General features: G+C 37.5%; 1 protein-coding gene across 1 annotated transcript in view; it reads left to right on the forward strand.

The window, feature by feature from the left end:
- The window catches only part of LOC124166836, a 603,633-nt gene that overhangs the window by 64,407 nt on the left and 523,692 nt on the right, over positions 1–15,534 (forward strand). The gene's annotated exons all lie outside the window — the stretch shown is intronic.

The raw sequence follows: 15,534 nt of genomic DNA on the forward strand, positions 1-15,534 counted from the left end.
TCGGCCATCGTCCTCAGGATTATGAGTTATTTGCACATAACCCAGAGGTACTATGTTACTATTCTATATTCTATTTCTAACAGCATATAGTAGTATAGTTTGTTATTATACGGGACGTTTCTTGGACGGTGTGGTGTGCATGTGGGAGTCCAAATGCATGCTGCATGCTGGTGATTGATCACCCCCTGCCAAACACCCTAGAGGTGGCTCGCAGGGTAATTTGTAGATGTAGATGTACTCGATACTGGCCGAGTCGGAAATCTAAACGTCGGCAGTATTGCAGTCGACACTACAATATGTCAATGACATAGGTAGTGTAATGTCGAAACCTGGGTCGGTTAAGTAAACTACTGTGGAACATACAACAGTATATCTTTCATTATGTTTCCTGTCACCAAGTTCCACCAAGTATCGCCATCCAGCCTTAAGTTGATCAGTAATGCAGCTCCTGACCCGGTGGCGATACCGAAAAACTCTTTACGCAGCATACATATATGACTAAGACATATCAAGCCGAAAACGGAGAAGACCTCAGTTTGTCGGCTCAGTTTTGATCGGCTCAGTTGTCAGTTCCAGAAGAAAAATAAGTGAACCTGCTGTTAGAGTGCCTCTAAATATACAAATGTATATTGAAAATAAAAATCTCGATTTGCTGATTCTTCAAAGCCCACCATTGCGCAGCCCATCATTCACTTATCCTCAGTAACTCACACTCAATAAACCACAACAATATGATAAAATAAAGCGTGCGATGTATCACAAAGCATATGTGCATAACTAATACATTGAAAAGGATGACAAGGAAAAAAAAACAGATACAACACATGCTCCGACATAACATGTATTTTCTTCAGTTTCTTGAAATTTTCTCCCCTTTTGTCCCTTCGATCATATTTGTCCTTAGAATTTAATGAAATTTTGTTAAGCGTCAGTGGGTTATAAAATGAAGCATTGCAATTATTTTTAGCGAAGACATTCTATAATTTATGAGAAATGTTGTTAATGAAAGGAAGTTTGACGCAGCGGGTAATTTAGTCTGGATCTCGCACCGAGACGCCAATAACTTAGTGGTTCTTTTGGAGCCATAGCGTTTAAGAATCTTTTCAAAGCACAGGATGTTGAAGACATTCGTAACTGCTGCGGTTTTTATTATTTTGTGTTCTTTATCGAAGTAATGGACCGTAATAGGAATATTCACTAACCGGTTGATCATACACCTCAATGCAGCTAGCTTGTGCGTATGGTGATGAGATGAATCTGCCGGAATAAAAAAATCTATGGAAGTTTATTTTCTGTTTACAGAAAGATCATGTTCACCATTATTAACTGAAATATTTAAATCTAAGAAATTGATTTTGTCCCCAACAAAATCGACCGTAAATTTAACCTTGTCGTGGATGGAATTTAAAAGATTGTCAAAATAATTTAATTGGTGTTATGCGTTCATAAACATAAAATATCGTCTACATATCTAAACCAACCGACTACATACGCCAAAAAAGGGTAACCAGACCTAAATAGTTTTTACTCCAAATTGTCCATGAATATTTCAGCTAGAATCGGGGAGAGAGGCGATCCCATAGCAAGGCCGGTATTTTGTAAGGAAAAATAACCATTATAAATAAAGTAGTTCTGTGAGAGACACATGCTTAGAAGCTCTAAATCTCTTTAATTATCAGCGCCTTGTAATAAGTCTAGAGTCAAGTTAGGGGCTTCCGCAGCCTAAACGGAAGTGAACAGATCAGTGACATATAAAGAGATAAGTTTAGCGTTAGAAAAGGAACTATAGTGGATATTTTCTCTGATAATTCAATTGAATTTTTAATTCTGTGCTTAGGTTTGAAAAAAAAAGTTGACTAATTAAAATATTTAATTTGGCCATTAGCTGTTGGCACTGAGGAAAGTAAAAGCCATTTTATAAACAAAAATCTCGATAGACAAGCATAACAAGGGTTCGAAAGATGACCGATCCAGAATTTAAATTGTGGGTTGAACGGGAGTTTATTATACTCTATAAAGCATTAGGGATCATTGGAAACGAGTCAAATATGATACTTATGGTGGATAACAAGATAAAATTGGTGTCCTCTTCTGCATCACACTTTCTCAATAAATTTATACCAATGTCTTAGAATGCAGGAGACATCGTGAACGTTTCCACGAATTCTATCCATAAAATCGTTCGGCCTATCGACATTACTAAGTGACTTTAGTGAGAACGAACAATACTGTAAGCACTTTAGAACTCACCGTGAACGTGAGGAATGGTAGCTTGATCTCGTAATAAATGAGGCAGAGAGAAGTTAGAGCGGGAAAGGATATGACTTGGTAGGAAAACTAAGAATAAACTATCTCCTTTATTTCAACGGTATCACGTTCGCCTCTTAAGAGCCTGAGTGCTGGAGCATATTTTCTTCCGTCCTTCCATTATAGACGGGAGGTTTTTCCAGCTCTCACTTAATTTTATTTTTTAAGCACTTGTGTAGGATATCGTTTCCGTAGGATGAATATTCACGAAGAGATGTAATTTAAGAACCATTCTTCTTACCAACCATTTACGTTCAATAGGAAAATGTGTCATTACATATAGAAGGATATCTATTGAGCACGTTATGAAATAAAGACAAACATGGAAATTATATAAATACGATAGAATTTTCTTTTCACTAATATGAAATTATATAAAGATCCATTAATAGTTCAGATACTTCTTTGTAACTTCTATATACTAAGCTTTAATAATGATAATCAATGCATCAATTTTCTCGACTGCGTTTATCAATATTATTCAAGGTAGGTATTTGATATATAGGGTTTAGTTATTTTCCTCGAGTTACTATTTCATAGCTTTTATTACGAGAAAGTGACGTACCTGCATATCTACTACATTATAATATATTAGCATTAGGCCCAAATTTTCCTAATAAAATTTGGATTTCTCGTCATTAATATAATGTTTTAGAAACATTTAAGTACAAAATTAGTTATTAAGACAGTTTTAATTTATTAAATCAGCCTCCATTATAAGGAAATCCAGATTTAATCCCATTTTAACATTCGTGAAAAGTAAACATTTCTCAAAGCTATAAAAATAAGTTTTTAAAAAATCATCTGAGTTTCAATTTGAATTAAACTCTGCGTCTGGGGCTATTATCTTGTAATATAAGTTTCTGCATCATTGCAATATAGTTTATTCTGGTATGATATGCCTAAACAGCAGTAATTGAGTTTTGAATTTACTATGAACCTAGCATACCAATTACGTTTAAGATTCAATCCAATGAGCAAATTGAAGCCTCTCCTTCCCCGTCATTTATATTCCTGCGGGAGGTAGCACTCATAGCATGCACAATATGCATCGACGATAAGCAATAGGGTCGCTTGAAGTCATAGAAGGACAATTTTGGCAAGGCTAGCAGATTTTCGTAATTTCAGTTGATCTTCTAATGCACCAGAAGCTCAGTAGCCAGACCAACTCCTTATCACGAGAGGGCTCATGATCTTAAGTAGTCTGAATCAAGGCGAAGGCATTACACAACAATGTTCTCACACAATTACGGAACGTTCTCTGAGACAGAACGAGCATGACGACCACGTGCAAGTCGATGCCAACTTGCCACCAGGTATGATGACTTTCGGCATAGATAGAATGAAACTAGTGGATACTTTTTTTCAGCATGAGTGGAAAACGGGGTCGCTGACACGTCCTTTCATGTTAAAAGTACCCTTCAGAGATGGGAATAGGATGCAAACTTAAGGAAAGAGTATTTGGGACAGGGGAGAGGATGTCTAAAACCTTTTTACGTGAAACAGCAAGAGGTAGGAAAAAATTCATATTCTCATCCAAATATGTATAGGGAATACCATCCAGGTGACCTTAATTCGCTGCGCAATTTTCCTGGGGAATTAGGAAATGCGACAATTTACAGCGTGTTTATCTAAGTTTCCAAGGAAAGGAATGTAGGGTGCACTTAGCCACATGATGACGGCTTATTTTTTGAAGCACAAAATATGGACGATTATAGGGGTTTCCCAGTGTAAAGTGCAGGTGAATTCCTAAGGGGTTACCAGGGTTAGGTAGCAGTAATGATGAATGCTTCTCCAACAGATTTAATTTAAAGCCTAAGAGCTCAAAACTTCTGGACTGAAAGAGGCGTTGATAATACTAAAGGCGTCTTCTGACTCCACGGCTTACATTTAAAATTTACGTAAAATATAAGTTTAAGAAATGATCACGTTAATATCACATAGTGTTATGGTAGAAAACTAAAAAAGATCAAAGGAAATGTTGGAAAATCGAGGAAAATGCATTGCATAAGAATAATGAGATCATGATATTATTGTTAATTACTTACAAACTTTCGATTGAACTAGGTGACTGCTTTAATAATTCAGTCTATGACTTCGTAAACTCCTTCCATTTATTATTAATAAAATAACATATCGTGCCCAACATCATACAAGATATTCCTTCCATTTACTTGACATTGCCAAAAAATGTGCCATCTTTTTTAATGAAACCATAGATTACTTGATGATATAACAAGGTGTTATCGATAAAGCTAAGCGATATGTTCCCAAAAAACGAATTCGCACATTAAGTATTTAGGTGGAATTACAAAGTTTTCTTACTTTTCATTTACCTCTATCTCAAACAAAACTTTTACCTCAGTACCTTCTCTGATCTGAATTAAAGTGTATGAGATATAAATGTATATTTTAAGAGTCTAATCCATATATCCAAAGAACGTGATGGCGTGAGTTTTAATTAAGGTATTCGTCTGTAAATTGGGACTAATTTAGGTCGGAGTGATGCCACCATCCTCGATAACGGTATTGGGCAGGAAATTCTCCAATGAGGAAATTAAGCTGGCATCGATCCATAATGCGCCGCTCTACATTCCTCTCGTTTATCGAATAAATAGCTATCGATCCAAACAAGGCGATTTGATCTCATCAAAGGCTTAGACGCCTCATTCAAGTCTTAGATCCGTTAGATGCAGCTATTTCCCCAGCTTAATCCATATCATGAGCAGCTCATTGCTCCAATATTTGGAGTTTGGGCTTGAAGAGGCAGCGGACAAGATACCAGGTCAGGCGTGGGAAAGCCAAAAACTGCACCACGCCATTATATTCCGGGGACGTACCCTCACCACTCCGAAACGGCCACCATCAAGGGAGCTTTTCCGCGCGGGAGGTCACGTAAACACGTGACGTCCGTTCCAGACAAACTAGTTTGCATTCAACCCGCAAAGCGCGCACGCCTATGCAAAGGTATGCAGATATCATTATGAGTGCCCTGTAGTCTCGAGTTTCTCGCTGGATTCCGAAATGACCCCTCTCAGCCTTACGTTGGCATTACGTTCCCCATCTCCTCCTATGAAGGCCGCGTATGGATATTGCGAAATAAAACGAGCGCGGTGCGCTCCACCGATAAATTTTCGAGAGGATAAGGTAAGTTACGACGCTGAAGGAGACGAAGTAGGACAAGTAGCGAGATGATTCTTGGTGCGTTTTGTTTCGTGCAAAGATATTCCGCTCTGACCGAGGATCCCTCTTCATACGGCACTCAAGTAAAGGACGCCAATGATGAGAGAATTGACGAAGAGGTTGGGTATAGACTGAGAAATGGGGTCCCATGTATCCTGTGATGGGAAGAGGAGAGAGAAAATGTGAGCCAGAAAATATTTGCGCTGAATTCGGGTCATAGTGAAACATAATTTTAGCCTGTTAAGTAATGATGGTCACATGTTGCGAAATAAATGTCGGTTTTAGTTCTACGAAACTGAAGCAATTTTAAGCCCTTGATTTCTTTAATCCATACGATTAGTGGTCAAATATTCTAGTATATAGTTTTACTTATAATTTGCAAGAACTATCTTCGTACATCGAAATTGTATCACAAACGTTCGCGAGGAGTTGTGGATCGGAATTTTTCAATACGTAAACTCGTGTGAGGTCAAAACGATAAATAAACGCTAAAATGAAGTGAAAGAGAAAAGTACATTATGAGAATACATGGGACTCAAATTTAATTCATTCAAAAATCTTTCGGGTCACAAAGACCAGATCGATTTTCAACGAGTTAATTTTGTGGAAATTCATGGTAGCAAAGTAGAAATAGCCGCACTAATTTTCCTCACTCATTTATTTTTCTCAACCGGTTCCAACTTTCGTACGAACACCATTTCCAAGATCTGACTCTTGCTAAGGGACAGCTCTTGAAAATTACGTGTGTATAAACGCTTGAAACGGTTGAAATAAATAAAATAAATGGTGTAGAAAATACTGCGACAGTTTCCATATGTTCACATAGACCCGATGCGACTACTTAACAGATAAAGCGAAAACGTCTTCATTTCCTCAGAGTGGATTGGATCACTGTAAAAGGGCCATTGCATTCCCAAGTCAAAGTAATTTGAGTCTTTTAGGTAAAATTTGATGATTGATCATACTAAGGATGACGACCAACAAAAAGAAACTGTTTAAAAAATATATTGTAAAAGTATCTTAAGTTCTTCTATTATGACTCTTTCCATTTTGAAACGGTTATTTGAGATTTAGAAGAAGTCTAATATAATATGTAATAGAATACGAATATTTGATTTCAAAATCATTGCTTTGAAGATTATTTTTAACCTTTAAGGTTGTATTGAAAGATATCTATATGATAATCTATCTTAATTCATAAGCACGCTCATCCGAGTTCCTGATACAAGGTACATGTGATCCACTGGTATTAACGTATCCAACTATTTTTTTGTAGAGTAGTATTTTTGTTTGAACAAATGAAGTTGATAACCATGTTCATTGTTTTAAAAGAGGGCTTTATTGTACCTTCTGGAAAGTAGTTTGCTAATATATTTGCGTCTTTTACTTTTCAGTGAAGACTGGTCCAGTTTAACTGAAAAAAAACTAGCCATCATTATAAATATAAGTTATCATGCCATCGTTAAGGGTAAAGGTCCTTAGGTTTAAATCTCCGTTTAGGTTTATCAAATGCAGAGGTGATATAATTTCCAACTGAATGGCTGCATGCGAATAGGTTATTTCGATCGATATATATTTATTTTTACCTGCGCGGAAAATAATAAAAACAAACAAATTATTATTAAAATAATGTTGTTGTTACCCAAACAAGGGTGAGATTTTAACCCAAAAATTTTTGAATTACAACTTTATTTTATCAGCAGACTGCAGGGAATAATAGAGACGCGCGAGATATTACGGTGCAATATCCATCACTGCTAATGGAATTCACACAAAAACAACTTTGTGTCGCCTTGGGGGCAGAGCAAAACGGAATGTTGACACTCTGAACAAACCTTTTAGAGTTGATCAATGTTTATCGACCAAACAATAACAAAAATAATTATTCATGGCCTTTGGGAAAATAACATATTAGGATGAGAACTAAAATAATCACGATAACAACATCATCATCATCATTGGAGCCAGACTCGTACTTTTGGTCTCCGGGATTGCTGGCATCCCCGGAATGATTTCTCTCACTTCTATGCCTTAAGGCAAAAGAAGAATATATAAGACACGCTCTCAGGCGTTATTTTGTGGAATTCTTTCATTCTAGAATAACACAAATTAACTTTGTTTTTATTCCACACTTTATTTTAAATAGCACGACCCGGGTTTCATCATCTAGTGCTATCATCATCACCTGATGTAAAAACATCAAAATAAAGTTAGGAATAAAAACTAAGTTAATTTATTTTATTCCAAAAGAAGAATAATTTAATTTGCGGCTTTCAAGTCCACAGATATTTGAGACGAAAGGTTTCATTTATGTTTTTGGGGCTACTGCAGCTGAAACTTCGATTTTTTACAATTATAATGCAATAGCAATGCATATATATTGACGGGAATGAGGAGAGGTGAGAACTGTAAGAGATTAGAATATGGAGAGAAAAAATTGCTGTACCAAAAAAATTATCGAATGCACTTGTGCTGGTTTGGAATTATTTCCCAAGCCACACGTCAGTAAAAGTAGTAGCCGTATATTTAAACGTACGCGCACACAGAGTATGGCGGTTAAAACGCAGTTTAGTGAGACATTTCCGGTAGCACGCCCCACACATCTCTCCGCCCGGTGAGAGTATTAAATGCCTCGAAATCCTTTCCCTCGAAAACAGGCGGGAAAATGGCGAGCGCGGGAAGGTAAATTACGTAAATCCACTCGGCGCGCACGGGAGGAAGATGAAGTGACTGGAACGAATCCAACGCTCTTGCACACTTTGCCGAGGAGGTGTCGAAATGGCGGAGGGAGAGTAAGCCTGACAGGATTACCCTCCCTGTCTGCTGAGAGGAGAAATGCCACGGCGCGCCCAAAACATATAAACACACACAGAGAGAAGCGACCACAAACAGAAGTGCAAACCCATTCCACCATGCGCGAGCCGTGAAGGGAAGGAGGGGAGAGCTTTGTATGTGTTTGGTTGTGTTTGAGTTCTTGTTCCGAACTCGTTTGGGAGAGGAAAACGGTGCAGTGTGTTCTGACGGGATAGTCGGTGAATATTTGGATAGTGCAGCGGATCCCCATTGTTTGACTGCTCTATAAGGGGGTAGGGTGTTCATCAGACCGACTACACCATATGTTTGCGGGCGGAGCGGCGGTTGGAGCCGATCGGGGAATGGGTTTCACCTCTGAACTCCATACAATGGAATGAGGTTCATCGTGTGCCGTGCACATGATCAGCTGAAGCCAGATTGATATCACGAAATAGTGGTTGATAATAATGAGAAATAATTGAAAAAGTTGTGTTTTAAATGAAAATATTCCCAATATATGAATATGAAAAAAATTATTTGTTTAGAATTTTTATATATACACTTATGGGTCGTTGTTGCAAAACAAATATATGAAATGCTGGTTCAATCATTCGTATCGTGATAAATATAAAACTTCAACACTCACCAGATTTGCCAAGTAATTTACCATTCTCCGTAAATGATTAACAGCATATAAATGGTGTAGCTGACTTTTTAATCACTTTTGTTTCGTGTACACAGCACAAAGGTAAACACATAAATCTTAAAAAGTGGAAATGAATATGTATAAGCGTTATCTGTACCGTAAATTTAATTTTTTATATCAATTCACGCAATCGGTGACAGTAAACCTATTTTCAAAAAATACGAAATTTATTGCAATACAGTAGTTCAGTCACGATGAAACCTCAGTGTAAATATGAACAAAGGTGTCCATTTCCTTCTTCTCAAGCAACCAAGGTACATATGACAAAACTGATCATGTGATGCGTATGTTTGGCTGACAATGACGATAGCGTTTGTTTTCGTGCAGTATATTTTGATTGGTATAATGTATTCATTTAAATTTTCGCTCACGATGAAGGAAAAGCATCAGGATTTAATGAAATTTGTTTGTGAGCATTTAATTTGATAAATGTTCCCGTTCTTCCTTACTATGCAGCTTTCTTGATGTCTCTTGCTCATATTAAATTGGAAGAAATAGGCTCCTTAAACGTGGCATAATGCTCTGAGTTTCTTACCAACGCGGTCGAATGGTCAAATTCTTGGAATCTTGGGTTATCTTCATTCACTTGAATTGAGTTCACTAGGTTTAAACGGAGGGGGAATGGGAGGAGGGGAAGGGTAGTCTTACATGCCCGGGTACATATTGGAAAGAGATCGATGGAACCATTCGTGGAAACGATAGTGGATGGCGTCGAAGGTCCATGCGAGCGTGCGTTTCGAAATCGGGGAGATGCGAAATGGTGGAGGGTCAGGCGAGGGGAAGGCCATGTTTTACGGATTTTGGCTTGTGAAAATAAAGCATCTCCACCCATTGAATGAAACTTCTGACTCGTCTTCCACGGTGAAACACCTACAACCGCAGGCGTGCGGCTACCGTGGCGCCTCCTGCCCATCTTCATCCATCGCTGGCTGTTCGCAATGTCGCTTTTATTTATGCGGGCGATTTCTTCGTTGGCCGAGGGCTTTCAACTCAAGCGTGGACGGAACTAGGGTCAAAACACTCCATCAAGACTTCGAATCACTCCCCGTGGTAGGAGAGAGATGAGATATACGGGCCTCATGAGAGGAACACGGCGCACAGTGGGCTGGAATAGAAAAAAGCTGGCCGAAACCTCAGAAACGACTTTTTTTAGATAGAAAGTTGAAACTTCGCATAAATATTCTCATATAAATCGTGCATAACTTTTTCCTTTTATTCTTTCCACTATTCACACGTTAACACCATATATTCAAAGGTCAAAGAGGAACAAATTTGGTGAAAAACGACTATCCTCGATATTTTCTGAAAATTTCCAATTTTATTTTCTTGCAGCTATTTCATGATTTGATGCAATGGCAACATTTTTATACCATGTTAATAAACACTTTTTAATTTTCAATCCCAATGTTGTCTACTCCGCAACTTCGCGACACCCACAACATTGAGAAAAGTCTTTATAAAGAAATAGGATGGAAGGTTAACACCGGCTGGCTCAAGCTTACGAACAAAAGGGGCCACATAGAAGTCCTGGGCACGATCGTGCTATAGAATCTTGATATGCTGCCACTTAACGCCCACTCGGCGTATCGAAATTAGCGAGACGAATTGGAGAAGAAGCAGGGAAATTGTCTTTTACGGATTCCGGCTTCAAATTAAAGCATCTCCACCAACCGAATGAGTTGCATGGCTCGTCTGTGATGGTGAGACACCTAAAACCGCGGGGTTAAGATTTCATGTAAATGACGCGTTAAGTGGCAACATATTAAGGTTCTTTCGTTTTTTGGGTAATTTTTTTATTCATCTGGTTTTAAAAAATGAACACATTACGGTGATCTGTGCAGACCAATCTATTTACGGTCAATATTTGCAATAGCGTAATTGCATTCGTAAGAAATTTCATTCAAAAACGTTAAAAATTCGATAGATTATATCATCAAGCATACAAACTTTGGTTGATAGCCCTAACTTTAGCATATTTCTACATTCAATTCGAGTCACTCTACCGTTAACGACGCGAATGGTGACTTCAGTAAACCCCTTAAAATCGCGGTGATTGACCGCATATCTGGCAAACGGAAGACTCGATCCTCAACCGCTATATTCTTGCTGTTTTCGTTGCCAATTAAAAAAAAATTTACTTTAGAAAAAATTGAAAGCCTCTTGCGATTCCATGCAGTGTGTAATGGAGCACGCAATAAACCTCAAAGGACATAGTTGGCGAAGCGGCAGCGTGGAAGGTGCGGCTGCTTACTTAAAAGGGGACTATGTAAAGGAAGCGCCAGTCCGCCGCGAAAAAGTTTGATTTTTATTGCCACTCATACCGCTTTTTAATTAGTTACTGATAACTGATGCCAGTATGAACCAAAATTACCAATTGGTGTTTAGGTGAAAAACGCATTTTCTTTCAACTATAGAAACGTTAAGCCAAGCACTCCGATTGGCCGAGAGTTCGCCCGGTTGCCGTATGCACTAGACAACTCTTGACTGCGAATGCATAGCCTGCCGGAGATCGCGATGCATCCAAGGCATCCAGTAATAGGGCAAACTCGCATTGCTAATGTGAGTGCTTGGCTAAAAGATTCTGTAGTTGAAAAAATGATGCGTTTTTGACCTAAAATCATTGGCAATTTTGATTTCTACTGGAATTAACTATCCAGGGCTGAAATTTCATGACACAAATTTTCTCCACCATTTATAATAATTGCAAGGGTTGGAATAGCACTGACAAGTTATCCATTATTGGATCGCATCATCGCGAATATAAATTTCGGTAATCGGCCCAAATAATAGGATATCTCTCCATAAAATTTAGATCGCTATTCCCGTTAGTGACTCGACTTGCGACTTTCGTAAACCTGCTAAATTGCGTGGAGGATTACAGCACATACAGAAGCCAACTCCGTAGCCAAAAAGCCTTTATGAATACCTTACGGCAATATTAGTAATGCTCCAAAAACCGTCGACTTGTTCAATGCGGCTGGAAATTCTAAATCCTCGCTCTTGCACCATGTAGGCCAATCTGAATGTCATTTATCCTGTTTTCCCCCCTTTCCTTTTCCTTACTGATTTTACATATTTTGTCCCCCCCCCCTTTGCACAGGGCATCTAGGGGACGCAAGAATTCACGAGGAAAGTACTAAGGGTATCGGAGCTTACTCTGATTAAGCATAATACGCTTAAAAATTGGGAAGTTTTTTGCACTATCCCATCCGTTATAAAAGAGTAGAAAAGAAAATTTTTAAGGCTAATTTAGGAAATGCGGATATGTAAAAATTGAGAAGTAGCAGACAGGTTTTTTTTCGGAATGAACAAAGACGATTGTAATTCAATGGCCAATTTAGCCTTCTGAGTTCTTCATTCGCCTTTTTATTTTCGCTTGTATCTTTACTGCAAGAAAGCCCTGATGATAAAAATTTAGCCATCATATATCGTATTATTACACTTAGCAGAATTAGATTATTCTCAAAAGTAACAGTTAGTTTATAATACAACTGCGCTATGAATGCGATAACCAATCTAGAAAACAAGCTGTCGCATATTTAAATTTAATCATGAATTAAAATTATTCTTATATAGTATTGGTTTCTGTGCCATTTCATGAAGTGTATTTATTTGAAAAAACTTTTTGGTGAGTTTTAGTACCAGCAAAGTTTGCCTTGTACAACGACTCCTTGAGTGAAAAATGTCCCGATCGGCTGAATAACTAACAGGGAAATTACTCTGATTCCAATGTTACTGAATTAGCAGCAGTTATATTGTGGGAAACCTCAAAACGCGCTACACGGGTTAATTATAACACTGAAATAAAATAATGAAAAGGGGGACTGGTACCGCAAACTCTCATCGTGCCGCTCCGAGACAGCCGAGAAAAAATGCCTACGGTGGGGTTAGTTTGGAAGCTTGCACGAAAAAAATTGGTGCTATAATATGATTATTCATGAAGGCATGTGGGAGAGGTTTGGTCATGTCCGGTACGGTAAACTGGGATTTATATTTAGCGTAACGGGATTCACGAAACATAAAACGCACTCCCCTCGCAATGAAGCGTAATTTCCGGCGTATAATTAAAGGAATCAGAATATTTTAGAAAACCTAGCCATTTTTTAGAAAACAAATTAAATCACTACCGCATGAAGTGGATAAACTTCTCTACCATATGAATAAATCAGTTCAAGAACTGAAAACTTGAGAAATATATCATTAGAACGGTATCCTTTGCATATGTAGCCTCGGATATAGGGGAGACTGGGGCACAGTGGGACAGTTTTAACATTTCATTTTTATTTCGCACAGAATTAATGGTAAATGGAAAATGTTGGTACCATTGCTTGGAGAATATATTCTTAATCGTATAAAAAAATCAGCAAGTAATACAATTAGCCTAAAATAGTTGAAATACTTAAATTTCATTGTTGATGAAAAGTGTCCCACTCTGCCCCAGCCTGGGGCAGAGTGGGACAGACTTGCATTAGTCAATAAAATACAAATTTCAAATTAATTGAGGGTACAAATGAATTTATTTACATTAATATTTGATATATATATGCAAATGAACATATTAACCAAGAAAATTATTATTCAAGACATGAGTGGATAAAAAATATTTAGTCATGTTAGTATAAATTTTAAATCACTACTTGCAGTGTTTTTCATCAAAATTTAATTATTTTAATGGCTTAAGTACTGTCAGCTGTTCTTTATGGTAAATTTAGTGACTTTATTCTAAAATTGTAGCTATTTCATCCATTTCCAATCCCCTTTTGTAGTCCTTTCATATGAAAATCTTTAATTTTTTTTTACATTTTTATCGCTCATTTTTTTAATATTTTCTTATAAGCAGGCTGTTTTTTCTCCCTTTCCTTTGATGATATTAATTTTCTAGTGTCTTTTTTACTAGCATATCCGTAGGGATCTCCTGTCTTTTCTTCTGTCTTGTATACTTAGATATTAGCCTGGTAGACGTTGGACGTATTTCTTCAGGGGTGACAACTTTGCCCTCTAAAACGAAGTTTCAGCCCGGGATGTCCCGGGCTTTCGAGATTCTCCTCGGGTTCTAAATGAAATTCTGACTGATCTTCGACAACACTGATCTTCGACATTTGCTTGTGCAAGGTGTTTGTTAGTATAAATACTTGGGTTAACAGAGCATAACTCGGTTGAACTAAACGTAGAAATAATATTATTAGATGTAAATTCTTTTTTATATGCTGTACTCACTAACTCTGCCAAGTTGCAATTAGTAATTCTCTCTACTGAGTTGTTTATAGGCCATACGCATTCATTTTAATATTTTTTCAAAGGGCCGAACACACAGTTACCTAATGGCTGCGGTTTGTGACTCCAGTGAGGTGGCAAAGTAAACATTGCTACTCCATTCATTTTTACTTACTCGATAGCATCAACAGAAATATGCGATTCATGGTTGTGTAAAATTAGCAATGGATTATTATCTTGAGAACGCTTTGCATGATCGATGATAAGCTTTAAAACCAGTAAAATTAAATTGATAGTCATCCATCTAGATGGGTTTGCGGCACCTACTGATCTCATTAGTTAAACAGTATTTTTGGGAGAAATTTCACTCTAGATAATGCAAAAAATGGAGGAATTGTACTAACCTGAGCATTTATAATATAGCACAATGTCATCGAGGAGCCTCTTTCAAAGGAGGTTAACACTTTCACTGCGGAGCACGTCTATCGACGTGGTCGCGATCTTCTGCCAGCGGCGGAACACGTCGATCGACGTGCTAACACACTTGCGTATGAAATGGCTTCTGATTGGATTAATTCTATATATACCAACTTGTGCTTAATTATTCTTCTTTTGTATGACCCAGACATCATATATTCGGATCCGTTTCAAGATGCCTTTCTTACATTGAAAGTTATGTTTATCATTACCTCGAGTAACTTTTATCATTTTTTTATGCTCTCTTTTGAGATTTAATGTAATCATTTTGCGAGATAATCGGTGTTTCACATAATTTATTGGTCAAGAAATCCGTAATTCTTTATAAATTAAATATTATGAAATTTAATTTATATTTACGAACAGTTCATACCGCGTGGTTAGCTAATACATACATAATAAATATTGATTATCTTAGAGACAACGACACATTGCTCCTTTTTTCGCCATCTTTAGTATATTTCTTAACGTGTGAAGACTAATATCACAGCTTTGAAAATGATTACTTCTACGACGGTGCTGTGGTAGATAAAAAATAAATAAATATATATATATAAATATATTCCCCCCCCCATCTACCACAGTTACAACTGTGTGTGTATATATATATACACAATTGTAACTGTTGGTTGAATCGCGCTATACCCGTCGATTTTGTTAGCGGAGGTTTTCTCTCAGATTTTGTTGAGACAGCTATGTTTTGAGTACTAAAGAACCCATTGGTACACAATGAATACAAAGTGGAAACTTCGTTAGAAAAAATTCTACCGTGATGAAGAAGTAATGCTGCCGAAAATATTTTCAGACCCGCAACGGTAAGATGAGAATACGCAGAATGGACGTCGGTATAAATT

The sequence above is a fragment of the Ischnura elegans genome, chromosome 1 (genome assembly GCF_921293095.1).
Source record: "Ischnura elegans chromosome 1, ioIscEleg1.1, whole genome shotgun sequence".
NCBI lineage: Eukaryota > Metazoa > Arthropoda > Insecta > Odonata > Coenagrionidae > Ischnura > Ischnura elegans.